The 25,803-nt window shown below is 39.8% G+C and overlaps 1 protein-coding gene and 1 long non-coding RNA gene across 12 annotated transcripts in view; one reads left to right on the forward strand and one right to left on the reverse strand.

Moving 5' to 3' along the window:
* Window positions 1-25,803, reverse strand: part of LOC307208299 (transducin beta-like protein 3) — a gene marked incomplete at its 5' end in the record, with an annotated part of 171,556 nt that overhangs the window by 56,753 nt on the left and 89,000 nt on the right. Inside the window, one exon of one of the 3 annotated variants that reach the window (XR_013835046.1) lies at window positions 4,063-4,143. The exons of the other annotated variants lie outside the window; for them this stretch is intronic. Of the gene's footprint in view, window positions 1-4,062; window positions 4,144-25,803 lie in introns of those variants that run through there. 3 annotated transcript variants of the gene reach the window in all.
* Window positions 1-25,803, forward strand: part of LOC307208316 — a 116,160-nt gene that overhangs the window by 25,313 nt on the left and 65,044 nt on the right. For 2 of the 9 annotated variants that reach the window (XR_013835078.1, XR_013835079.1), the window contains exon 2: window positions 22,168-22,258. The exons of 5 other annotated variants lie outside the window; for them this stretch is intronic. This is a non-coding gene — a long non-coding RNA (uncharacterized lncRNA). Of the gene's footprint in view, window positions 1-21,878; window positions 22,259-25,803 lie in introns of those variants that run through there. 2 more of the 9 variants (XR_013835080.1, XR_013835081.1) reach the window with 1 other exon arrangement.

Below are 25,803 nucleotides of genomic sequence, written 5' to 3' on the forward strand. Positions count from 1 at the left end.
GTTTTTTCGTCTTGCGATTTTTTCGTATTGTGAAGCACGGATTTTGGAAAAGCTTCAAAAATCACCAAAGTCTTCAAAAACCTCAAAAAAGGCTACCACACTGCGTGCTATGAGTTGCTCCTCGAAGTCAAGTCACAACTGCACCCCCTGAATGCACGGTTTTAAGAAAAAGGAAACAAACTTGCAAGACAAAGGAAACAAACTTGCAAGACTTTTCGTCTTGTGAAGCAAGCCCATAGGGAAATTCGTCTTGCGAAGCAACTCAAAAAACGAAAAACTCTTTCGTCTTGCGAGTTTTTCGTCTTACGAGGCATTCGTCTTGCGAGGTACCACTGTATTGCCATAAATTTGGGGTAGGTTGGGGTGATGTGATTCATAGTTTTAGAGAAAGCACTTATCTACAAGGCTACAGATACATTTTTGAAGCTGAAAAACTGGTACCTGTGTTGCAGCTTTTAAAACACATTTAACAAGAAAGCATTTAAACTACTAGTGACATACTTCTTGATTATTTTTGTAGGGAAGATCAAGGTACCTAACAAACAGGTAAAGGTAAAGGGACCCCTGACCCTTAGGTCCAGTTGTGGCCGACTCTGGGCTTGCGGCACTCATCTCGCTTTATTGGCCGAGGGAGCCGGCGTACAGCTTCCGGGTCATGTGGCCAGCATGACTAAGCCACTTCTGGCGAACCAGAGCAGCGCATGGAAACGCCGTTTACCTTCCCGCCGGAGCGGTACCTATTTATCTACTTGCACTTTGACGTGCTTTCGAACTGCTAAGTTGGCAGGAGCAGGGACCGAGCAACGGGAGGTCACCCCATTGCAGGGATTCGAACCACTGACCTTCTGATCGGCAAGTTCTAGGCTCTGTGGTTTAACTCACAGCGCCACCCACATCCCTACTGAATAAATAGTTTAATGCTAACTGGAGTTAACTAATGTTAGCTAAAACATGAAACATTATGTAAAGAAGCTTACAAAAGTTACATTGGTCACTACAGAATGCCCTGTTGTCAAAGGAATTAATTTAAACATATCCATAGCAGCTACATCAGTTTCTTGAGAAAAGTGAAAATACATGGCTGAAAGTAAAAAGTACTTTTGGAAAGCAGAGGTGTAAGCTATGATGGCATTCTAAACTGTTTCCTGTATTGCTGCTGTGGCATTGCTCCCCCCCCCCCATGCAGAATGTGAAGTTGTTCTCTCTAAAGCTAGCAATGGCCATAGTCTAATAATGTACCTCCAGGAGTGATTTCTTCTCATTTGAATCCTCCTGTCCTTTGCAAAAAGGTCCCTGTGAGACCCGTCTTATTGTATTTTTCTCAGCAGTTGCACCTCAGCCAGGGAAATCCTTCCCTCAAAAAAGGTTCATCTAAGCCTTACCTTTTCACATACTTAAGTGAAAACTATTTTGCTTAGGTGGGCACATGTACACAAGGGTAAGCGTAGGCCAGCAGATTTTTATAGCAATGTTTTTGCTGAATTTCTTTGTAGATGGATCTGCCTCTTGGTGGAATTTGAGTCTTAAAGCAAAGCTACTTCCTTAATATATTCTAATATTTTTGTTTTGGATTTCAGGCAAAAATGCCATTTGTGTTTGGCTCAAAAGGATGATCCTTCCATACCTTTGGTGGGGGTATTGTTCTTTCATCTCTGAATGGGTTGTGGTCTCTACAAGAAAATAGTTATTGGGTTTGGATACCATGCAGTATAATCACTGGGGGGAAACAGACTGAAAGTTAGGTGTGTTTAAATTACACTGAAATCAAGACCTTGAAATATGTGGCGACATCCCACGTATGCGTAGTCAGATCAAAGTCCTTCTGTCTTCACTGGGATGCTTCCAAGTGTGTGTAAGACTGCAGCTTTAGTTCCACTAATGTTGTTGGGACTTAAGCATGTTATGCACATCTACTCAGAAGTAAGTCCTACTGAATCCAGTGTGGCTTATTCCCATGTAAGCATGCATTAAGACTGTAGTCAAGGTGGGGCAGATGAATACAAGAATTGAATTTAAGGGTGTGGGAGAAAAATGGGGTGGCTAGATGCAAAAATAGGTCAGGTATTAACTAAAATGGTTGTGTAGAATAGGAAACCTATGGAATGTGTAGTAGGAGCGCCAACTCCCTGGGGCCATGAATGCCCTAGCCCCCACATTTTAAATGGGGGCCAGGATACCCACAAAGTGCAGAAGCATGAGTGCACTACCTGCACAAGTAATGTCAGCATGCCCCTGAGCATGCACACACATCCTGGTGATGGCATGCAGCCCCAGGTAGTTGCAGTCGCGGGCGCAAGCCAGCGCTGCTGCGGTGTAGCTTGTTGTACAAGCTGCACCTGATGAAATGATCTCTTCTATCCTTTTTTGTTATTGGCCATCTGAGTGAGGTAATGATGGGATATGCAACACAATCCTATGTAAGTGTACTTGGAAGAAAACTCTACTGACTTCATTGGGTTTTACTCCTAAGTAAGTGTACACACAACTGGAATCTATCCTCAGTTTCCTGGGCAAGTTACTCATAGAACAGAGTCTCATAGAATAGAATAATAGAATTGAAGAGTTGGAAGGAACCCTGAGGGCCACCTAGTTCAACTCCCCGCAAAGCAGGGATTTCAACTAAAGCATCCATGACAGATGGCCATCCAATCTCTGCTTTAAAACCTCCAAGGAAGGAGAGTTCACCACCTTCTGAGGGAGTCCGTTCCACTGTCAAACAGCTGTTACTGTCAGAAAGTTCTTCCTGTTGTTTAATCAGAATCCCCTTTCTTGTAACTTGAAGACATTGGTTCAGGTCCTACTCTATGGAAAAGGAGAAGACAAGCTTGCTCCATCTTCCATGTGACAGCTCTTAAGACATTTGAAGATGGCTATCACATCTCTTCACACTCTCCTCTTTTCCTGGCTAAACATATCAAACACCTTCAACCATTCCTCATAAGGCTTTGTTTCCAGACCCTTGGTCATCTTGGTTGCCCTCCTTTGCGCACATTCCATCTTGTCAATATCCTTTTTAAATTGTAGTGTCCAGAACTTCCCTTGATCTGGTCACTATGCTTCTGTTGATGCAGCCTACAATTGCCTTCTGGGAAATTGTTTTATGAACGGTTTTGTTGTAAGAGAAAATGCCATTAACTTCACCTGATGTTACCCCTGGCTCTGCCTAGTTAGCTGCCATGCACTCCACCCTTCCTGGCCAAATGAGCACCATCCACCACCACCAAGAATCAATAGCTTTTGCAACACACACAGCAGCAGCTGGCTGCCATGAGGACTACTGAGCTAAGGTCAGAAATGCTGTTTTCATGAATATATGACTATGTCACACTTCTAGCCTTGTAAAAAAAAAAAGTTGAGATTAAAGCTAGTCATTGGATGAAGCTATACTGGCTGCTGATTTACACAGCTGAGGATTTCTAATTTTATTTCTGCTTGACACTTCAAAATTAGATTCTTTCTTTAAAAAAAAAAAAAGAAAGGCATGCTGCGTCAATGTGTAGGCTGCAAGTGGAACAAGAGGGTTTGCTTCCCTACAGGCTGAAAATGGAAACTATCATTAGTAATAATGTTCTGATTTCTAAGATTCTCTGAAGAAAAAACTTGCATTCGGGAAAGGAAATCAGGCTGAGGTTTATCCTAGTTGCACACTACTAACATTACACTGTTCCTTTTCTCCCCCTTCACATTTCTCTACATCAGAAACACATCTTCCCAAATATTCCATACATGGAATTTTTCTGTTGGCTGCTTTGTCATATGACTTGCAATAGCTACTGAGTGACAGGAAGGGGGAACAGGGCTTTTTCTGTTGGCCCTGCCTTATCACTTAATGTTCAACGGAAGTATGAAAGGAGTTGCCCACAAATAAGCTCCTCCACACATTCAGGATTTCTAGTTATATAATTAGGACACTACAATCTACCGTTATATGTGCATAAAAGGCCCTTTCACACTTTTGCTGGTGGTACATTTCTACTCCCCCTCCCTCCACACATTCAGCATATGAATGGAAGGAACATGGGAGAAGGGCTTAGGCGATACAAGAATGGACTCAGACCTTACCTTGCTGGCTGTAAGAGGTCATCAGACATGGCCATCCACAGAGTACAGTTACAAGCTTTTTCATGCAGGACAGTTGAAGCTGTCCTCCACAGGAAGTATGTCGGGCATGGAACTTTAGAGACTTGATCATCATGTTAGATGATCTCTTTGTACCACTCAGTTTACATTGTGGTTCAGCCAAGTGTGAAATCTTCTTGTTATAGCTGTTACGTAGGTCCAGTTTGACCAATAAGCTACCCTGCCTATAACAGCATTTCAAAGGGATCACAGAACTGCAGCAAGGTAGAAATATTTCCATCCCTCAGCATGGCCCTCTTGCATATACTTTGGCTGCTGAGTAGCAATGCAAAGAGGAAGGTGCTATGTACTATGGTACATGAGAATGTCTACATTATATATACTGATACAAATTATTCTCTCACATAATGGTGGGAGTTGTAGCATACTCTCCAAAATTTCTCCAATGAAAATAGGACTGTCCTATTCCATAACACCTGCCCACCTAGCAGTTCGAAAGCATGCCAAGTGCAAGTAGATAAATAGGTACCGCTCCGGTGGGAAGGTAAACGGCGTTTCCATGCGCTGTTCTGGTTCGCCAGAAGCGGCTTAGTCATGCTGACCACATGACCCAGAAGCTGTACGCTGGCTCCCTCAGCCAATAAAGCAAGATGAGCGCCGCAACCCCAGAGTCGTCCGCGACTGGACCTAATGGTCAGGGGTCCCTTTACCTTTATTCCATAACAACAACAACAACAACATTTTTTATTATTTATACCCAGCCCACCTGACTCAGTTGCCCCAGCCACTTTGGGTGGCTTTCAACGTATATAAAAATATAATAAAACATTTTTAAAACTTCCCTATACAGGGCTGCCTTCAAATGTCTTCTAAAGGTTGTACTTACCTCCTTGACTCAGGGGTTGCATAACTCCACACGCGGCAAATTTCTCCAGTGAAAATAGGGACGTCCTAATGAAAAGTGGGACATTCCGGTGTCAAATCAGAAACTTGGGGCAGCTTTTGTAAATCCAGGACTGTCCTGGAAAATAGGGACACTTGGAGAGTCTGTTGTAGTTTATCAGAGATTTCTAGGCCCCATCACAGAACTACAGTTCCTAGGCTTCCCTGGGAGCAAGAGAACAACCATTATCCTAGTTTAATGGCTCTTCCACACTTACCTTTTGCCCCACACATACTACGCAAAGGTCTGTACTTTCCTGGCCCATGTCTGAGCACTCCCTCCTTCTTTTGCTCCACTGCTTTCTTCAAGAAAAACCCACTCTTTAGTGCTGAATTGGAACAAATAGCAATTCAGGTTTTCTGCAGAATTGTTTTCAGCAGTAAAGAGTGAGGTTTTTTCAGAGAAAGTGTTGGGGCAAAAATAAAAAAGTGCTCAGACAGAGAGCTTTAAAGTGTGAACATGTGCCTAGAAAAGCAGCACAAAAGGAAGTGTGGATGAGCCCTAAGTGTGGATATGCCCTGTACAAAGACCTGTCCTGTCAGTGCTGAAGTTGTGCCCTGAAAGCACATTACATAAATGTAGGAAAGACTCATTCCACATGGCATTAAAATTAAGCTGTTTCTTGAACAGAACAGAGCAGATGGTAAGCAGTACAACAACAACACTGCGCAGCCGTTTAGGGCACATGGGGACAGGTAGGAAGGAGAACCAAAGCTAATTGAAATTTCAGGGAAAAACAGAGAAGCAGGAAGTTATATGCTTCTGGGGACGCCTCTCAAAATGTCCTTGTGATCTGATCAGCTTATTTACCCTGTGTTGCTGAAAATGAGTAAATAAAAGCCTACCACATATACAAAAAGGCAATTAAAATCTGCATTCATTTCAGCATTTTATTCTAAGAAGCAGGATTTTAGATCTAGTTCTAAGAAAAAATATGACAAGAGAGAGTTAAGGAGTGTATGTACGCATTTAGAAATCTGAATACTGATTCAGATAAATAGGGGGCTTTATAACTCTTTTCACATAAAATCCAAAATGTGGGTTTTAATCTGCATTGTTTTTGGTCTAGTTTCATTGTTATAAACAGCAAGCAATGTCTTTTAGACTATTTTTTTTATTAACAATGAATGTCTTTTCTTATTTTAATTAAGAAAAAGAGTCATAAATTAAATATCTACCAAATTACCCCCTATCTTAATATATTGTAATGTTTGCCAGACAGCCCAAGGCACAGCAGTTAATCAACTCAAAATCTTACATTGGTCACCACAGTATTCTGTAGCACTTGCATTTACTTTTCTTTTTTAAAGAAACTAAACAATACATTTCATAGCACTTTGTCAAGAACCAGTTTCCCTCTTGCTTATTCTTCTCTACAGCCTCGAGAGACTAAAAGAGAGAATCAAACTGTTTCAGAGCTGTGAAATTAATCAGAAGCCACAAAACCAGTCCAGAGGCCCAGAAGCAGATGCCCTACCTGAGATTTCCTTTTAATCCATTCTCTGAAACCTAGCTAAATTTCAGATTGCCGCAATCTCTTTTAAATTAGATATTTATTTGCTGGAGAGAAAACACACACAGAGGATGGAGACTCTCTCCCTTTTTTTCTGCACAACTGCTCCAACTGGAATGTCTCTGTCTCTTTTTTCAAGGAGAACTTTTGTGACAGAGGCCGTGTTTGTCTTATGTGGCAGTTCTTTTCTCTGCTTCCATTTGGACATTTGTTACGGGAGCACAGCAAAACGACAGCTAATGAATGAGAAATGAATAAGGAGCCACATTATTGCCAGCAGTGAATGTATGTTCTGTGCTCGTGTGAGTGAAATGGGGGTGTTTCCTCAGCTTGGATTTGAATTCCACATGAAAGTATGAACTCTACTAAATCCTCCTCACACACTGCTCTCTATGCAATTGTTATATGAGTCTTCAGTCCCTTTGTTATGCAGCTGCAGAGCAGTATACATGCACTAGTCTTGTGTAAGGACTGGAGTTCCACTGGAGTCCTGCCTTAACAAACACATTTTAGCAAACAAAGCTTGGGGTCTGTTTCAGTTGAAAATGCACTCTGTGTCTTTTTAACAACTTTTCCATTTTGTTCAGGAGTGCACACATCAGCTCTCCAATATGATTTCTCACTTCTTCTTTTTCAATGCCTTTACAAATGTTTGAATATATAGTTCCCATTGTAAATTCAAGCCACATTTTCAGAAAACACATTTCCAGTAATGAAGGACATGATTGGCAAGGTATCTAGGATGCCTCCAGGCTGTTACTATTTTGTAGGAGGGACTTTAGGTTTGCACAACTAAGGTAGATTAAAGTGCTCTTTTGCCCTAGTAGAACAGATGTACTTTACAAAAATCCTGGACTTTTTGTGGTTAGGAAAGTGATTGTGAAATATACTGAAAAGATGTGGGGTGAGCAAATGATTAACAGGGAGAAATATAAACACCCTGTAAGCAAACAAAGATGAGTGCAGGATGAATGCTCATTGTTGTATAACTGCCCTGTAAACAAATCAGAATGAATGCTCAGTAGAGACTGGACATAGTCGAGCTTCCATGTAAGCTTTGTGCAAGCAAGGCAGGATAAACCAAGAATAAACAAGGCATCTGAGGATATCTTACTATGCTTCCTCCCTTTTCTGCAAAACCAAACATGGTTAGTGATATGGGGGATAGTGATGAGGGGTGAGCATCAGGACTCGCACTGGTGGGCACTTCCTATATCTTAGCAGGAAGCTCAGGTATACAGGGTCCACCAGATCATTTCAACAGTGTCTATTGAAACTATCAAAATATTCTAGAACATTAGTGGGGAAGGACTTTGCAGAACCCAGTCTGACTTCTCTTAACAAAGATTTTCTTCTGTATTTTTAATAATTCTAGATTTTATTATGCATGGCCATGGATTTACTTGGGACACAACTTGGACTAAGGAGTTTGTCCTCTGGTATGGAGGTTGGTTTTTAGTGACTAGTTGTATATTTTTGTTTGAAGATAAAGAATGCTACATTCTTAAAAGATTCATGCAAAGAAGGCATACAGAGCTGATAATTTACTAAAATCTGACAGCTAACTCTACAGCTCCGTCTTTTCATCCCTTCTGTTTGACTTGTTTCTTCCAACATCATCCATACAAATATCCTGATTGGGGGAATATGGATATTCAGGGCCATCCTACCCATGAGGCAAGGTGAGGCAAGTGCCTCAGGTGGCAGGATACACAGGGACAGCAGATCCAGCCTTCAAGGAATACAGTGCTCCTTGGAAGCTAGATCTGTCATCTCTTTGGCATGCCCCATGCCAACACTACAGTAGCTTCTTGGCAAATAGGAGGTAATACCCTTGCTCCTGATGTAGATCTTTACTCATCCATTTTTTTCCTGGCATAGAAGACACCATTTTGTCATTCACAGTGGTACCTCGGGTTACAGACGCTTCAGGTTACAGACGCTTCAAGTTACAGACTCTGCTAACTCAGAAATAGTACCTCGGGTTAAGAACTTTGCTTCAGGATGAGAACAGAAATCGCACAGCAGTGGCGCAGTGGCAGCAGGAGGCTCCATTAGCTAAAGTGGTGCTTGAGGTTAAGAACAGCTTCAGGTTAAGAACGGACCTCCAGAATGAATAAAATTCTTAACCCGAGGTACCACTGTACTTCAGGTGCCAAAATGTCCTGGGCCAGCCCCGCTGCTACTCTTTAGGAAATTGCCTTCACATGTACAAGAACATGAGTTTTTAAAAGTGATATATATTGTCCATAACTGTTTCAACAATAGCTGGGGGAAGGGAATCATTTCCTATTGCATTGGTAAGAGTTTTAGCTACTGAATCATATATCAGCAAATATGTCACATGGCACATATAGATGTGCTGGTGTCTCAATACATGTGTCTTACCTCTAGGCCACATTGTCTAGACAATTTTTCATTTGCTATAAGACTACCAAGGACTACAATCGGAGCTGGCATGTGCATAAACATATTTTAGTTAATTATTTTAATACATTTTTGTAACCATTCCAGTAGCATTTTTTTTACATTTGTCGCTATTGTGTGTACATTTTCTGAAGAGGACAGTGAAAGACACTTTCCACTGCACATTTAGCATCCAATAAAATGCCCTCTAAAAGTCCACATATCCCAAAGAAATAGAATGGGCATCTACCACTAAATTTCCCACATTATCTAGAGCAGTAGTTCCCAATTGGTGGGACCAATTTGTGGCACCATTCACAAAAACTACAATAGAGATATCAACATTTTCAAAAAGCGGGAGGGGGGGCTTTTGAAAAACAGGAGGTCTGCAATACTTAGCTAATTGGGAACCACTGGTCTAGAACAATTCCAAAGAGTAAGTGTTGCTCTGGTTGGGTTATATAGCTGGTCTGACAAACAAAATATGTTTTCTTCAGGAAAAGTCTGATGAACTCTAGGAAGCTGTTTTTCTTCCCAGCCAATGATCTCAGCAATGCTCAGGGCCAGAGGTCCTCATATGAGATAGAGAACAGCAACCCAAGCCAGCAAAAAATTCAGTTCCTGGCAAATATATTATAGTCACTGCTACTACTCTTTTTTTTTTTAGGTTGATTTCTTTTATATATATATTATTCATTTTAAAAACATTTATATTGTCATACATTTTACAAATTTCCATCTCTTATACAATCTTTTGGACTTCCTTCAGCTCCTCTGATGATCTCCCATCTTTTAGATTTCTCCTGCATTTCTTAAATTTATATTACCTTTAACCTCATATCCAATAACATCCTTTTCATTCAATAAGGCAATAAGTCAAATTATTCCCCTTATAAAACTTCCTGCAAACGTACAAATGTAATCGAATTGTCACAATTACTTTTCATATAGTCCGTAAATTTACGCCAATCTTCTGTAAATCTCTGGTCCCACTGGTTTTGAATTCTTCCCGTTAGTTTGTTAAGTTCTGCATAGTCCATCAATTTCATCCTCCACTCTTCTTTCGTTGGTAATTCTTCTTGCTTCCATTTTTATGCAATAAAATTCTTGCTGCTGTCATTGCATACAAAAACAACTTACAATCATTTCTATTTATATCAGTTCCTACAATGCCTAATAAAAATGCTTCTGGTTTTTTAATAAATGTATATTTCAACATTTTCTTCATCTCGTTATATATAATTTCCCAGAAGTTTTTAACCTTTTTACATTCCCACCACATATGATAAAATGTTCCTTCTTTTTCTTTACATCTCCAACATTTATTGCTTACCTTACACATTTTTGCAAGTTTGACGGGTGTGATATACCATCTATAAAACATCACTGCTACTACTCTTACCAGTATGGGTAGTAGCTTCTTCACTCATGATTCTACCCATAGGAACTGTGCTTCTGACACACTTTGTGCATGTCAATATACATAATCACTTCAGAAATCACCCAGAAAACAGGGCTGGGACAGTCACCCCAATAATTTCCTCCCTCTAGTCCCAACTAGTTTTCGTTTGCAGAGTTATCACAAAATACCAGCTACCAGTGAAGGAAGGCCTACCTTTATCGTCTTCATCATTATATATTAAATTTGTATACTGCCCTTCACCTGAGGGTCACAGGGTGATTACAACATTAAAATACAAAATGAGAACACAAAACATATAATAAAACTAACCCAAAAACAAACCAATAACTTCCCCCCAAAAAAGTTTTTATTATTATATTTATCATGGGCTGAGACAGATCCAGATGCTCAGCCTCACTCTCCCTGGCTTCATATATCATTTGTATCTCCTTGTACGTAGTACTGCCTACTAACAGCAGTTCCTTCCATTTTCTGAACCACTTGAAAATGCTAGATGATGAACATCTTCTGGCTATACTAATTGAATGCTCTTGATTCCAGTTCTACCAATTCTGTCTTTTCATCACTGGATGACTACTACACTTGGGTACTTTCTATTTTTGGAAAGCTAACAACAGATCCATATTCAATGTTCTTTCAAGATGGTTACTACATGAATTAGAGCAGATTAATAGTGTTTATCTATGAAGAGCAGGTTGTGTAGGTGGATGCTGTCAAGCAGAAGTGAGTCAGCCTGTTTATGACTGAGGATCACAAAGGGAAAGTATCAAAACAAGATGGGTTGCAGTTAATGCATTTAAGCATGAAGGTCGCAAAGTTAATGTGACCTTCTTGTATTTTCGAAAAGCCAAATACATTTTAATAGTAACACAAAAAGATACTTATTTCAGAAATTACGGTTACATAATTAGATGGACGCAATAAATAACTGCGAACAATCAGCAATCATGAATGTTGATGGAAGCACATTAATAACAAGAACAAGCACACATTGGAAATATGAACAGAGAACATATGGGCTGACCATTAATAAAGAATAGTCCTATGCTTTGGAAAAGTTTCTCTGGCAAATAACTACAAACTTTTTACAGTTCAAATATAGCAGCTAATGCTGCCAACTGATGCACAAAACATTTTTTACCACGTGTTTAGCTCCCGTTGCCAACACTTATGTGACAAGGAAACTGCATGCTGGACATTTTCATAAAGCCATCCTCTATATGTAAAAAAAAAGAAGAAAAAGTTTTATAATGGTGAGGAACATGGTTGTATGATTCCATCCTACAAAGTGTTATTTTCTCTAAATCTCATGCAATTGCCAGGTGAAAGTTTTGTTTTGTTTTACATGTGAACTCATTGCTGCCATGATACACTGTGAGATATGTAAAGGGAAAATGTGATAACGAGTTTTATTCCCCTGAGGCTGAGTAATATAGGACACAACATGCTCCATACATCTGCATTCACTATAATGGCACAGCAGAAACAAACCTCACTGGACAATCTGGGAAGCCACAACCAATGCTAGCAAGCATGTAGCCCATGGGAGGGTCTCCTCATAGGTGTAGCTGAGAGGGGCAGGAGGGCAGCTGCCTCCCCCCCCAAAAAAAATAATAATAAATCAAGTAAATAAATAAAAATACTTAACTAACTGACCAAATGTTTCCGTGGGTAATTTGGTTTTGCCCCCTGTAACATAAAGCCCCCCCCCCAAAAAATAAATAAATCCTGGTCACACCCATAGTTCTCCTTGCTCGTTTTTGTGCTGTTACGTTGAATACCAACAAGGAAGTTAGTACCAATAAATAAATTTTCTAGATAAATAAATATAAACTCCAACTTCTTTCAGCTTTTGTAAAATTATTATTCCTTATCTAATGGCCTGCTTTGGTGACTTTGAGTTGCTTCCATCTACCATAAGTCTACAGACAGGAGCTCCGGCATAATAAATTAAGCATGAATGCTGGTTTCTTCCTCTCCTTTGCCTAGCTGCTATTTTGCTCCCAGAGAACCACCATTCAGTTCAGAACACTTACGGAATTAGCTTGCTGAGCATCTAACTTTTCCTCTCTTGGTTCTTCTCTCTCTCCTGCTTTGAGAAAGTGCCACTTTTGCCAACATGATGTGCCATGGCTGAAGTCTGTGCATTTAAAGCCAATAAATCAGTAAATGTGAGATAGTGATTCCAAGTCACATTTCATACACACATGGTGATTTTTGTAAATAACACTAAGTGCATACATGTGCAAAAGATACTCTGTTCAGATGTGAGTAGTAACACGAGGAAGCTTCTTCCATTAATTTAGATGCTCCATATACCCCATTAAAAATAAATTAATGGAAACACTCCTTTCAAGCTGTGCATTACCTCCCACCTAGGAAACAGAGGCACAATAATCCACAGTTAAGCATTTTTCAGTCCCACTGATTTCAATGGAAGTCTGTGGGCTTCTACTGAAATCAATGGGACCTTCATATGCTTAATTTTGATCTGATTTTTGCATTTTAGAGACTGTATGTTAAATAAAATCAAATAGTCACTACTGTAAGCAAAATGTTAAAACTCATCATAGTATATTTTCAGCTGGTGGACCAGGAACTCTAACAGCAGAGTATCTATGACTGGATGATATGCCCAAATATTTATTTTTTGCCATTTGGATTTTTGGTACAGTAAAAAACAACAACAACTAGGCACATAAGTATGCAAGGCTTTTGAAGAAACTCAGACATGGTCATTCAATACTTTCCTACAGCTTCCTACAGCTACTGTACTGATCTTTACATTGGGTAGCCTGGAAGAACTATGGTATAATTCCATTTGGCATAGTGCACAACAGGGAACATTGGGTAGGAAAAAGTAACATTATTGGCTTCTTTGGGATATTTTGTGTATTTCTAATTTATCACAAGCACTGAACCAGCAATTTTGGTAGAACCTATGAGGACACACCATATATAAAACAGGCCAAGCCATTGACATCTGGCAAAGACAACAACCTGGTTCACAAGTCACACTAAGTCAAACCATGGCCTTGTGTGATCATGCAGGCTTCTGAAGAGGTGATTGCAGTTGCTTTGCTCCTCCCTGGCCATTCTGCTGCTCATTCTGCTGCTGTGGTGACCTAACCTATGATTTTGCTTAGCACAGGGGTTGGGAACCTCAAGTCCATGGGCGTAATTAGACCCCACCAGTTGCCCTCATTTGATTCAGCAGGCCATTTTGGTCTAGCCGCACCCACTTTTATATGACATGAGATACAGGGTAGGGAAAGAAATTGCGGCTGGGCCAAAAAGGGGGCTGCAAGTGCTGCCAAATCAGCTGATTGGTGGGACCCACACAGGAATGAATTATTTATTTATTTATTTATTTATTTATTTATTTATTTAATCCCGCCCACCCTTCCAGCAGAATATTAGGCTTCCAGCAGAATATTAAAATACAATGATTCATCAAATGTTAAAAGCTTCCCTAAACAGGGCTGCCTTCAGATGTCTTCTAAAAGTCAGATAGTTGTTTATTTCCTTGACATCAGGTGGGTGGGTGTTCTACAGGGTGGGCGCCACTACGAAGAAGGCCCTCTGCCTGGTTCCCTGTAACTTCGCTTCTCGCAGTGAGGGAACCACCAGAAGGCCCTCGGAGCTGGACCTCGTGTCCGGGCAGAATGATGGGGGTGGAGACACTCCTTCAGGTATACTGGGCTGAGGCCATTTAGGGCTTTAAAGGTTAGCACCAACACTTTGAATTGTGCCTGGAAACGTACTGGGATCCAATGTAGGTCTTTCAGGACTGGTGTTATGTGGTCTCGGCACACAGTGCTTTGAGGCCCTATCAGCTGATTGATGGGGCTCTCTGCAAGCAGTGATCAGCTGACTGCCAGTGCCTGCTGGCACTATTCAGCTGACAGTGATGACAATCAGCTGGGATTGTGCAGCTGAGGGGGCTGGAGGAAGCAGCTTAGATTCAAAGCATTGGAGGGTGTGTTTCTATGCAGGAGAGAAAACATATGAACCCAGACTTGTGGTTTTGCTCTCCTGAACAAACCACAAGCCATACACCACAGCACAAACCTTAGTTACAGCTCACGTATTGTCTTGAGAGAGCTGAACCACAAGACCAGGTTCAGACAACGTGCTAAATCAAGCCATGACTATGAATAGTAGCAGAATGACCAGGAAGGAACAAAGCAGCTGTAATCTCCTTTTTGGGAGCTCACAGAAAGTCATAGATTGGTGTAGCATGATGTGTGAACCAAGCCACTCAACATCTGTTCATTTCATAACACTTGGGCAAATAAGTAAGACAGCTAGTGAGCAGGCTACTGCCCAGGCACAACTCCATAGAGACTTCTTTCAGAATACAGTATTGCACTTAATAAGCACCTTGAAAGAACCACTGATTCGTGGGTGTGAGGTAGGCTTATGCTCAATCTACACTGCTGTACCTAAACCACAAACTTTAGTTGTTGGGTGAGTTGTGTTAATACATCTAAGGGTTAAACTAGCCTCACTATGACCACCAAAGTATTTGCTGAGCTAGACTAATAGCATATTTTGTTCAGTGTGGCTGTTCATATGGGCTTTATTAAATGTTTTGAGCCTGGGATGGCACTCTGGGTTTCTAGATGGAATCAAAACATCTTCTATTTATGAAAGCCATTTCAGACACTTGCAAACACTGTTCTCCAGACATGTGTACCACCTAATGGCAAAGTAAACCAAACCTATGTGAATTATCCATGCTTCTGCTATGCATACATTAAAAAAAATTCAACACAACCTTGGCCTAGTGCCTTTCCCCAGCTTAACCCAACCAATAGTGCCGACAGACAAACTTCCAAATAGCAATATTAATAGCAGATGATTCAAGTCTGAAAAAGAGCCTGCTTCTTTTTGTTTTTTATGACTAACACAGGTGCCAGCTACACGGTAAAAATAAACATAAAGTGCTGGACGTTCCAAAAGTGTGAGATGATTAAGATCACACCGCCCTCCACAATGCTGGGTAAATCTATCCTATAATTTTCTTTAATATTTCTGTGGGTTTGCAATAGCAAACAATAACTTAAAATACAAAGAACGCACAGATTTGGAACCTCTCTCGTGCAGGATTAAGGGCATCTCTCTTACGCATGCACAGACACAGACACACCTGCTAAGTGTATCTGGCTATGACTCACTGCAACAGGCACAGTGCAGTTGCTAAGAACTCTGAAGTCTGCAGTTCAAATCTCAGCTCAGCCACAAAATCACTAGATTGTATCAGAAAAAGCACTACTCCTCTAGCTTCAGTCCTTCATCTGCAGCAGGAGGAGGCAGTGCTAGCTTAGTTTAGAGGCTGCAGTGAACAGTCCTGTTGTTGGCATTTGTCTGTCTTGAGTGACAATAGAGTGCACCTCCAGGGGTAAAGTCAAACCTTTGTGTTAGCAGCACTGAAGTGACCTCCCTGGGGTGCAAGCCTGGGCAGTGTGTCTGGACTTCTTGGGCTGCCCAGGAGACAAGACCCCCCCTCTTGTCTCCAATGAAAAGCAGAGCAATGTGTTTGGTGCCAGCTTGGCTGCAGGAATTGCTGGAAGGAGGCGTACAAGACACCTTCCAACCCTCTTGGGACTCCAGATGTGTGTAGAGACTACTTAGCCTTTTCTTTCCCCACAGAATATCCCAGAAGGCAGTGGAGGTTTAGGATCAGAGTCTTCCTCCTAGATGGACTATATTTCCAGGTTGATGAGCCCCAACAGCCCTATAAGTCACTGACATTGCTTGATGTGTTTTCAATATTCAAAAGTGATATTATTTATACAGTATCAGTGAATACCACCTTTTCAGAAGAAAAGCAGAATACAGACACCACTTTTAGATTTTTTTTCTTGCAACTAAGCGGTACATAAATTTTATGAAATAAATGAATCAATTCCTGTTCTGAGAAGTTTGCAACTTAAGTTTAGCAGGGATGTAGAGAGAGACAACCAAGGCAAATAAAGGATGAATGTGGGCAGATGAAACTACACATGCTTAATTATCATCCCCATCCTAAGTTGAAATGAAATGTCATGGTTTGAGCCAAAGGCTTTGTGGAATGGCCTACCTGCCCAACCATCTTTTACCTGCTTCACCTGGGCATAAGCCTGCTTAAGCCCCTACACACACAAAAGCTTGTGAAGACTAGAAGAACCCTGGTGGCCCTTGCCTTGGTGCTGACAAGTCATATTTGAAATTTCAGGTGGATAAGGTGTATTTTCTATCCCACCTCTAGAGCAACTGGCTGCTGTGGGAAAGAGTGGCTCCTGCAATTTCAGACGTCCTGGTTGCCAAGCTGGCTTTCTGTGCCACTCATGTGTGCCACTAGGAGAACCAGAACTTGCAGCTGCTTCATCATCACATTGCCAATAGCTCCTATGATGGCACAGAGGCATTCTGCAGCCCCAGTTCCCTTCTAGGTCTGGTACCATTGGTTTCACTCTGTTTTAAGACATCTTGACACAAGGCTTCCCTTTAATCAAATGAATTGCTATTGTACACCACTATTCTTTGCTGTGCCTGAGCAGAGTTCTTAAGGTTGGGCACAGGCTGTCCCATGTAGCTCACTAGGCCACATCCCAGCCTCATGGTCATTAGAGCCCTTGTTCAACCTCTTGAATCTCTGACAATATGTCATGGACTGGTTGAATGCAGAGGAATGGTGGGAGGAACCAGCTGGGGAACCCCCAAGGGAAGAAGGCTCAGAGCCCGGGGAGTGGTGGTGGGGCGAAGATGAGTGGTCAGAGGGAGAAGGGGGAGAAGATTGGGAAGAGTGAGGTACTGGAAGCTGAAGATGGTTTGACTTCAAGATATTACAGATCTCTGAAAGAATGGTTAATACAACCATTGAAGGAAGTCTGCAATGAAATATTGGAAGGGAGAAAGGCACCAGAGTCGTGGAAGGAAGCTTGCATTACACTGATACCGAAAACAGAGACTGAAAAGACACAGCTTAAGAATTACCGCCCCATATCGCTGCTTAATGTGGATTACAAAATTTTTGCAGATATTTTGGCTAAAAGATTAAAAAAGGTGTTAGTAGAAGAATTCATAAAGACCAAGCGGGCTTTCTCCCGGGCAGATACTTGTCTGACAACACGAGGAATATAATTAATATTCTAGAAAAACTACAAGTGAATACCAATACCAAGGCAGTTTTGATATTTGTGGAAGCAGAGAAAGCCTTTGACAACATCTCTTGGAGTTTTATGAAGAAGAATCTACAGGGGGTGGGGGTAGGTCAAGGTTTTGAAAATGGTATAGGTGCAATTTACTTAGAACAAAAGGCAAAATTAATTGTGAACAATGTAGTGACAGAAGAGTTTAAGATTGAGAAAGGGACATGACAAGGTTGCCCAATTTCTCCATTGCTTTTTATATCGGTCCTTGAGGTTTTGTTAAATATGATTGGAAAGGACCAAGAGGTTAAAGGTATACAAGTGGGGGCTAAACAGTACAAACTGAAAGCATTTGCTGATGACTTAGTATTGACTTTACAGGCGCCAGAATCTAGTACTAAAAGGGTATTAGAACTGATTCAAGAATTTGGACAGGTAGCAGGTTTTAAGTTGAACAAGATGAAAACTAAGGTTTTAGAGAAAAATTTAACTGTGAAAGAGAGAGAGAAGTTTCAGGAGGAGACAGGACTAACATTGGTTAAGAAAGTGAAATATTTAGGGGTTAATATGACAGCCAAAAATGTGAATTTATTTAAGGATAATTATGAAAAATGTTGGATTGAAGTGAAAAAGGATTTAGAAATATGGACAAATTTGAAGTTATCATTGTTAGGCCGAACTGCTGTGATAAAAATGAATGTGCTGCCAAGGATGTTGTTTTTGTTTCAAACATTGCAAATTTTGGATAAGATGGATTGTTTCAAGAAGTGGCAGAAAGATATTTCCAGATTTGTTTGGCAGGGCAAGAAGCCTCGAATAAAATTTAAGATATTAACTGATGCTAAAGAAAGAGGTGGATTTGCCCTGCCAGACCTTAAACTGTATTATGAATCAGCTGCTTTTTGCTGGCTGAGAGAATGGCTGCTTCTTGAAAACACCGACGTGTTGGATCTGGAAGGTTTCAATAATGCTTTTGGCTGGCATGCTTATTTGTGGTATGATAAGGTAAAAGTACACAAAGCTTTTAAAAATCATATTGTTAGAAAAGAATGTTTAATGTTAGGATAAGATATAAGGATTTGTTAGAAAAGAAAACCCCAAGATGGTTGTCACCAATGGAAGCGAAGGCACAGAAAAAACTCAATATGGAGGCCAAATGGCCGAAATATTGGGAAATTTTGGAACAAGAGGGAGACAGACTAAAATTGCAGAGTTTTGAAAAATTGAAAAATAAAGTGCGAGATTGGCTCCCTTATTATCAAATAATGGAGGCATGCAATTTGGACAAAAAAGTTGGCTTCCAGGTGGAAAAATCAAAATTGGAAACAGAATTGTTAGATTCAAAAACTAAGAATTTGTCAAGAATGTATAACTTGCTGTTGAAATGGAACACTCAAGATGAAATGGTGAAATCTGATATGATTAAATGGGCACAAGATGTTGGACATAACATAATGATGGCTGACTGGGAACAGTTATGGACCACAGGTATGAAATTTACGGCATGTAATGCCCTAAGAGAAAACTTAATGAAAATGATTTATAGATGGTACATGACACCAGTCAAGCTTGCAAAAATTTACCATTTGCCCGATAATAAATGTTGGAAATGTAATGAGATTGAAGCTACATTCTTTCACCTTTGGTGGACATGCCCAAGGATTAAGACATTCTGGGAGATGATTTATAATGAAATGAAAAAGGTATTCAAATATACCTTCCTGAAGAAACCAGAGGCCTTTCTCCTGGGCATGGTTGGCCAATTGGTGCCAAAGAAGGATAGAACATTTTTTATGTATGCAACAGCAGCAGCAAGAATACCCATTGCAAAGTATTGGAAGACACAAGATTTACCCACCCAGGAAGAATGGCAGGTGAAGTTGATGGACTATATGGAACTGGCGGAAATGACTGGCAGAATCCGAGACCAGGGAGAAGAGTCGGTGGAAGAAGACTGGAAAAAGTTTAAAGATTATTTACGGAAATACTGTAAAATTAATGAATGCTAGAAAAATGTTGGAATGAAGTTATATGGCTTTAGTAGAAATGTTATAAGGAATTAAGTATAAATAGATTAATAGATTAATAGAGTATTAAAAGAAAAAATAAGGTTAGAATGTGTTAAGATAATTATAGGATAGAAAACAGGAAGATGGAAAGGAATTGCTGAAACAATTAACAGAAGTGGAATACAAAAAGGGAGGTGTGAGGAGGTCACGGAAATAAGTGAATGAAAGATAAGATACTGAAATTATTTGATGTGTTTTTAAATTTGTTTTGTTTTGTTTTGTTGTTAGTTTAATGTGTTAGTGTTATGTAGTGTTTTTGTATTGTATTGTATTGTTCTTTTTGTGGTGTTTAAATTGTTGGAAAACTAATAAATATTATATATATATATATATATATATATATATATATATATATATATATATTAAAGCTTGTCACATGGCAGGCATCTATTTTTCACTCATCAAGCCAGCCACCATTGAAACAACAGATGCACTCCTGCGATTGTCAGCTCACGTAGCTTTTTTATCTGAGTGGGAGAAGGAGGGATGAAACAGGATCTAACATGCAAAGCCTGGAAGTTATTCAATTAAAAGAAAAAAGAAACTAAGGGGGCGGGGGGAGAGATTCGGCCACAGATGCTGGTAACTGCATTTCTGCATGTCCATTAAAGACATTCTCATAAAAGCCGGAACAACACACGTCACTGGTGCAACTATGAAGAACGCTGAGAAATCAATAGTCATATAACAATGTCTTCCTTTTTAAAGAAATCTATCTGTAAGATGAAAACTGAGTGCAGCTAAGGCTTTCTCCTCCACTAAAGAGCTAAAAATTTACACGCGCTGCCAGTTCAGATCGGACCTACCATGTTTAATATATTCTGGGTTATATTTTTTCCTAGCTAAATCAATAACAGGCAGCTATTCCCCAAGGTGAAAATATACATTAAGGAGGGAAGACATGAGACTAGACAACCTTCTAGTTATTTGTTAAAGGAGGGGAAAGGGGAAAAAAGGGCTTAGAGACTTTTTGTGCTCGCTTCCAATCCACGTAGGTGGATTATATCTCTGGTGAAACATCAGCATGCAATGTAACACTGTTAGGAGCAGCCAAATGACACTCCTCCCTGTTTGATAACACGATACTTACTTTGCCATTATTGATTCTTCCACATAAGTGGCTTGTATAGAACATAACATGCTGCTTAGATTATGCTTCACAATGCCTGAGACAAAAAAAGCAAAGTAAGTGAAAGGATCCCAGCTGCCTAAACAATAATGCCTTGCTTACAACCTGATAATGGCATGAGGATGAAACAGCTGTATTAGCCTTGGCAGAAAATTATTTCAGACACAGCTATGCTTGATTTATGGCTTAAATCCTTGAGCACAGCACCTGATACAATTTTCTGAAGTCCTGTGACATTTGAGCATCTTCATGCAATCTAGTCCTTGCTGTGTGAAACTGGACTAATGGATGATAAACAACCAGAAGCCAAAAGGATGGATTATTTCACCTGGTTCTGTACATTTTGCAGCTCCACTCAATACATGTTGGTTGTCTTAACCCCCCACACCCACCACCTCCCCAAATACTTTTCTTGGAATGCTGACTGAGGATAACGTAAGCCATTCTTCCAGCAGCTAAGGATGGTTAGATCTGGCGATATGCAAGCCAGTGGAGCGAAAGTAAAAGTTCATTTTTATTAAGTTTGAGGCCAGATTGGGCAGCAGCAGTCCTATCACTCCATAACCCATTAAAGGCCCCCTCCTCAGAGCATTCCATTCTCTCCTACGCCTCCACTCCAAGCCCTTGCAGCTGCATTACACACACTAAATGATTTAGCACTCTGTTTTGAAGATGGCCAATAAAACACACACACACAAATGCAGTGCCAAACTTTCTAGTATTTCTTGCCAACTTTTTAAGCTTTATGGATCCTAGTGTCCAGACTCGTTCTATGAAGGCAACCGACTCCAATATGGCTAACCTCCCCAAATCTGAAAAGGAAGCAGTTATCCTTGACAGCAATGTTTCCTTTCCAGGCAAGACAAAGTAAGGAAAACTTTAGTGGCATGCTTTAAGTGGCAGGACAAACTTAAAGCCTTTAGAAATAAGATGAAAACCAGAGGACCAAACCAGGCTTAAGCAAACAGACAAATGACAAGGGGGAATCTTTTATCTGAAGAAGACAGTCATCTTCAAGAGAAGAGAAATGGGGAGAGATTAAACAATACAAAATAATTAAGCATGTGAAATCAGGAAATGGAAAATTTATATACTTCTCTTCAGAAACAGGAACACAAGAACATGTAGTAACACACAAAGGGAACACATTCTACTCTTTTAAGAAATGAAATAGGTACTTATTATTTTCTCCTGTATTTATGCTAGCTGCACTACTGATGTCATCAGTTAAGGTAGACTTGACCAAACAATGTTCAGCAGTTTGTAATCTGTTGCAATAATTACTACAATACGTAAGAAAGTTATTTCCTTTGTGTTTCTAGCATATGAGCACACCCACTATGAGTGCTGGTTGACACAGCATATCACAGAGAAGACTCAGCTGAACACTTCTCTAGATGTTTGAAGTGCTATAATCCAAGAAAAGGTTTACCGCATTTCTGATTATTGTTCTCTTCTATCCCCCCAGCTCACTCACTCAACTTGTTCTACCAAGTTCCCGCGTAATTCCCTTTCACATTATTCTTCCACATAAGTTCTGTGTGAAGTTCCAATAACAGGTAAGCAAAGTAACTGGAGACCAACAAAAACAATACTATCCTATACATGTGCATAAAGCAGCAAACAGCTTACAATCTGCAAAAAGCCTCCAATCTGAAAGAAAACAACCTGCCACAGAATGGGAATGAAATCCATTTTGATAAAGCACATGCCTTTGTGAATCATAAGCAGACTTCCTACAAAACTCTTTTTCTCCTGATTCCCTGCAGACATGTGCAATTTTCACTGCCTGTCAGTTTATCAAAAAGACCAGGGCATCAAATTTCAGCTCTGGATTGTCAGGTCTGATCCCCATTTCCTTTCAAATTCCAAAATACTGACACATTGATTGGAGTTCATAGTGTCAGACAACAGCACTTAAGAGCCTTTGTGTGTGTGTACTAAAATATATCTTCTGATCTATCTTTTATGCTTTTTAAAAACTTTTGCAGCCTCATGAGTATTGATTGATTGGGGCTCATTTATATATGATTTCCACCAAGTAGCAGGCAATTCAGTCAAACTAAACCATTCTTTTGTGTAGCCCTTCAAAAGGGGGGCCTAGCTCAGGGTATAAATTCTTGTTCAAACTGCAGTGATGTCCCAGTGGCTGAGCTTTTCTTAGTGCTCAACTGCTAACTTAAAATAAAAAAATACACTCTAAATCAGGAAGTGTTTACTTGCTTAAAAAAAAAAAGTTTCAGAAACTTAAGATTGTAAAAATGAGGAAGTCCCTCCATAAACAGGCTGTCTATTAATGACAGACTTTAAAAGGGGGGAAAATGTAGTGTTTCCTACTTCATGTCTGAGGATAAACACACCACGGAACAATGTTCTTAGATCTCTCTTAATAGGAATGTTTTCAGTGTAAGTATTTGAGCCTGTAAGACCCAGTTCTATATATTTCGAAAAATCCTCCTCCTTAAGACATTTCCAATTGTCTTTGATCAATAAGAACATTCATCCTGTCTCAGCAACAGAAGATCCTCAGAAAACACTGTAAGCAATGTGTCCCTTCTTGCTAGAGATCTAAGGATTTTATTGAAAGCCAAGCCTGACTTGTATGTACAAGCAGCACCCAGCTGCAGTTACGTTCCTGATGCAGTTGCTGAAAGGAAACCAAATCAAACACCAACCAATTCATAAACTTTTTCTCTTGTATGAAAATGCCCCCTACCCCACTACACACACAAAAATAATCATAATCTTAAAGGGAAGCCTTTATGCTTGAAGTTAGCCAGGCGAAGGTGAGGGACATGTCTTTTTCTACAGCAATGCCACAGCTGTGGAACTCTGATTCAATCTTTGGCTATTTTTCAGAAGAGAATAATGTTCCTTCTCCATTAAGCATCTGAAACACTGTAAAGTTAGTCATTGTGAAAAAAGCAAACACCAGAGACTATGGGTGAATCAATCTGTCAATTTTGGTTTCTCTGTTTTTCCTTCTTAAATTCAGATCTCCTCATCAACTTGATTTTTTTCTCATGAAAATTCACCAGCACTTTTGTGCCAATTTCTCCTAAGACACATTCTGATAGGTAATTTTGCCTTGTTGTTGGTATCCATCTGTCTTGGGAGACAATGGAAGAATGTGCCTTCGGAGGTGAAGTCTAACCGTTGGAGAGTCACAGTGCCGGCTGTGGCTGTAGAGACCGATATAGAAGAGACATGTTTTATTGCAGCTAGGATGGATGAAGGTGTCTGGTTGTGCTGCTGCAGATGCACCATGGTGTTTATTTTTTTATTTTAAATAATATTTATTAAAAATTTTAAGGGTTACAAAAAGCAAAAGTAAAAGTAATAACACCATATTAAACAAAAACAACACAACACATCACAATAAGGAAAAAAGAAGAAAAGAAAAAAAACCACAACTAATCTTCCCATAACTTATCTTTCATTTGCTTGTTTCCTTGACCTCCTCACACCTTCCTTTTTTGTATTCTAATTCAGTTAATTATTTCAGCAAATCCTTTCCATCTTTTCCAATTTTTGTTCTGTAATTTATCTCAATATGATGTAACTTTACTTTCCCTCCTTTCACCAATTAACAGTCTATTTTTTCCTAAACCCTTATAACATTTCTGCTAAAACCACATAACTTCATTCCAACATCCTTCTAACATTCATTAATTTTACAATGTTTCTGTAAATAGTCTTTAAATTTCTTCCAATCTTCCTCCACCGACTCTTCTCCCTGGTCTCGGATTTTGCCAGTCATTTCCGCCAGTTCCATGTAGTCCATCACCTTCATCTGCCATTCTTCCCGGGTGGGTAAATCTTGTGTCTTCCAGTACTTTGCAATAAGTATTCTTGCTGCTGTTGTAGCGTACATAAAGAAAGTTCTATCCTTCTTTGACACCAATTGGCCGACCATGCCCAGGAGAAAGGCCTCTGGTTTCTTCAGAAAGGTATATTTGAATACCTTTTTCATTTCATTATAGATCATCTCCCAGAAAGTCTTAATCCTTGGGCATGTCCACCAAAGGTGAAAGAATGTACCTTCGGTCTCTTTGCATTTCCAACATTTATTTTCGGGCAAATGATAAATTTTTGCAAGCTTGACTGGTGTCATGTACCACCTGTAGATCATTTTCATTATATTCTCTCTTAAGGCATTACATGCCATGAACTTCATACCTGTGGTCCATAACTGTTCCCAGTCAGCCATCATAATATTATGTCCAACATCTTGTGCCCATTTAATCATAGCTGATTTCACCGTTTCATCCTGAGTGTTCCATTTCAACAGCAAGTTATACATTCTTGACAAATTCTTAATTTTAGGATCTAGCAGTTCTGTTTCCAATTTTGATTTTTCCACCTGGAAGCCAATTTTTTTATCCAAATTATATGCCTCCATTATTTGATAATAATGGAGCCAGTCGCACTCTATTTTTTAGCTTTTCAAAACTGCAGTTTTAATCTGTCTCCCTCTTGTTCCAAAATTTCCCAATATTTTGGCCAATTGGCCTCCATATTAAGCTTTTTTTGAGCCTTCGCTTCCATTGGTGACAACCACCTTGGGGTTTTATTTTCAAGCAAGTCCTTATATCTTGACCAGACATTAAACAATGCTTTTCTGACAATATGGTTTTTAAACGCTTTATGTGCTTTGACCTTATCATACCACAAATATGCATGCCACCCAAATACATTGTTAAAACCTTCTAAGTCCAGCACGTCAGTGTTTTCAAGAAGCAGCCATTCTCTCAGCCAGCAAAAAGCAGCTGATTCATAATACAGTTTAAGGTCTGGCAGGGCAAATCCACCTCTTTCTTTAGCATCAGTTAATATCTTAAATTTTATTCGAGGCTTCTTGCCCTGCCAGACAAATCTAGAAATATCTCTCTGCCACTTCTTGAAACAATCCATTTTATCCAAAATTTGCAATGTTTGAAACAAAAACAGCATCCTTGGCAATACATTCATTTTTATCGCAGCAATTCGGCCTAGCAATGATAGCTTCAGATTTGACCATATTTCTAGATCCTTTTTCACTTCCATCCAACATTTCTCATAATTATCCTTAAATAAATTCACGTTCTTGGCAGTCATATTTACC

Source organism: Podarcis cretensis (assembly GCF_951804945.1).
Source record: "Podarcis cretensis genome assembly, chromosome: Z".
NCBI lineage: Eukaryota > Metazoa > Chordata > Lepidosauria > Squamata > Lacertidae > Podarcis > Podarcis cretensis.